Genomic DNA, 2,332 nt, shown 5'->3' with positions numbered 1-2,332 from the left:
CGTAAATATTCATATTTCTTGGCTACTCACTTCTCTACTTTTTCATATATTCATTCATTCAAATTTAGAAAATTTAGAAACAAAATTATTTAATTCATTTCCTTAATTCTTCATCTAATAATGTCATTATTCTTTTCTTCGGAATAAAGAGTATATAAAGTAAGCAACGCAAAAGGATTGGCTAATCAGCTTTTTTTCATAAATAATATATAATTAAAAACACGTCTTGAATCATTCATTTGATTATCCAATTATCATTATTATTTCCTTTAAAATGAAAGGGATACGAACTAGACTAAAACTAATGGATTGTCTGATCGGATTTGAATAATCCCTAATCACAAAGGTTCACTAATCCCTTTATTTGTTGCAATCACTAGCTTTATGCGTGATTTATTTGATTTCCCTTTATTTTATCACGTAGTTAATCCACTCCTAATAATAATAATAAAAAAATAACAGAAATTTGAATACGTTTTAGATTATATTTTGGGAAGGAAATTTGTCACTTAAATTAAGAAATTCTTTCATGGAAATCATATTCTTGCGAAATACAGAGAGTAATTTTGAAGATAGATAATGGTTATGATAAAAAGACAGTAACAGCGATAATAGTATTAACGATACTAAGGATAACATTGATGATGATGATAATGGTGATAACAATAACAACAACAATAATGATAATGAAGATAATAATAATAATAATAATAATAATAATAATAATAATAATAATAATAATAATAATAATAATAATAATAATAATAATAATAATAATAACAATAATAATAATAATGATGACGATGATGATGATGATAATAATAATGATAATAAGAATAATAATGATAATGATAATAGTAATAATAATAATAATAATAATAATGATAATAATAATAATGATAATGTCAATGATAATAAAAAATAATAAAACATTGATTAAGCTACAATAACAACAATAATGATAATAACAATGACATTCAGATCATGCAGCATACTTCATTGCACCCTCGCATGAAATGGGGGGGGGGGGTGAGGTCTACACGAGTCCCCCATACAAGCAACTCGCTGTGAAAAACAAGGGCATTCAATGGCTGTATTCAACAAGCTCCCCCTTCCCCTACCCCTCCCTCCCCTCCCTTGCCGATAAATATATCTTCTACTGACAACAAACAAAAGTCCCTTGCTTGCTCGCTCGCTCGCTTGCTTGCTTGCTTTCGCTGCAACGAGGTGTGGGTTTCGGTGCCATTGCGAATGGTGGGTTAATAATGTAACTTTGTCAACTCGAGTGTTTGTTATCCAATATGAGATCGTTTTAAAGGAGCTGGTTAGTGGCATGGCTGGACGTTTTTCCGTAGCAGCCTTTCTTCCGTTTTCTGAACATTAGATGATAAAGAAAACGGATATAAATAATAAAACTGAACCTTACACTATCATAATCGGATGAATATTTTATTAAGTATTGAATCTAATGATTCTAGGATTCAATGTCTTCCTTTCTTAGCATAAGACAATATACAATGAATACATCATCAAGCCAATGATTTAACAACATTCAATAACATAAAATACACCAGCACCTCTTTATCGAAAATGTATTGGATGTATAACAAGAAAATGCGACAGTGATATAGTAAACGTGATTTATCTAAAACGTATACGACAATTCATAGCGTGTACTGCAGGGCTGAGGGTTTAAAGTCACTCTATTGGACTGTGGCTCTGTCTTGGGTGATGCTCAGCTGGAAGACCCAGCTGAAGTGACAACGGATGAAATTTCCGCCGTGATGATGTTCGGTCAGCCACATTATATTAGTTATCAACAGGAGGGTTTCAGCAACTTTTAGGTTTAGATAATTTGATCATGGGAAAATATTGTAATATCGCTTAAGTACATTTAATTTAGATTAAACCGTCTGTAGCCATAATAAAGTAGCAAAAATACAGCCTACAGACACAAAAATTGCCTTAGTGACGTCACCATCCGTCTTTTGTTTCCGTTTAGCAGACGACTTTCTGTAGAATTCCAGCCCTGCTTTGTGATATCCGTCTATTGTTTAGTGGGTCTCATGTTCAATCTCATATTCACACACGCGTACACAGACACACACACACACACACACATACACACAGTCTCTCTCCCTCTCCTTCTTCCTCTCCCTCTCCCTCTCCCTCTCCTTCTCCCTCTCCCTCTCCCTCTCTCTCAGCAACATGTGAGGAAGAACAATTTAAACAAGACAAAGAATGCAACAGGAATTTTCAATATGGATTTACATTGTGGAAAAAATTAGTCACTTAAATTAGGAAAATGTTTATGCAAGACATTATTTTCACG

Source organism: Penaeus vannamei, chromosome 12, assembly GCF_042767895.1.
Source record: "Penaeus vannamei isolate JL-2024 chromosome 12, ASM4276789v1, whole genome shotgun sequence".
NCBI lineage: Eukaryota > Metazoa > Arthropoda > Malacostraca > Decapoda > Penaeidae > Penaeus > Penaeus vannamei.
Note: the sequence above shows the minus strand (reverse complement) of the source record.